Source organism: Pseudomyrmex gracilis, unplaced genomic scaffold (genome assembly GCF_002006095.1).
Source record: "Pseudomyrmex gracilis isolate BER0280 unplaced genomic scaffold, ASM200609v1 scaffold_2423, whole genome shotgun sequence".
In the NCBI taxonomy this organism is placed as follows: Eukaryota; Metazoa; Arthropoda; class Insecta; order Hymenoptera; family Formicidae; genus Pseudomyrmex; species Pseudomyrmex gracilis.
In genome coordinates this window covers 2,092-2,556 of record NW_018023007.1, presented here as the reverse complement: position 1 = coordinate 2,556, position 465 = coordinate 2,092, and positions in this window count along the sequence as shown.

Genomic DNA, 465 nt, shown 5'->3' with positions numbered 1-465 from the left:
GTGTCGAATCATACGGTGTCGAATAATTTGGTGTCGAATAAATCTGTGTCGAATCGAGCGGTGTCGAATCGTACTGTGGTCAAACGGAACACTCCCCATGCGCACAATCTATCTGGCGTAATCCTTGTGAAAAGTGGATTGGACTTCTGGAGACGACTTCTCGGGATTTCCGAAACTTCCCCTCAACATTTCGGTAACACTTCCTTACTTTTCCCGTTTTACATGGCATAATTATAAAATTGCCAAATTGTTGAAAATTTTGACGCGGACTGTTGCTTTATGACTAAATAAACACTCCCTACAACTTTCATGAACAATTAGCCAGATTAATTCAAAATACGAATACCTCGCGAACGGAAAAAAATAGAAAAACGACCTAAAGGTCACTAAACGTGTTAGATTGTCACTTTTCCAACGCACTATGTTACTTGTTTACATCTCTTACCGTTGCAAAGAAAATTGAAA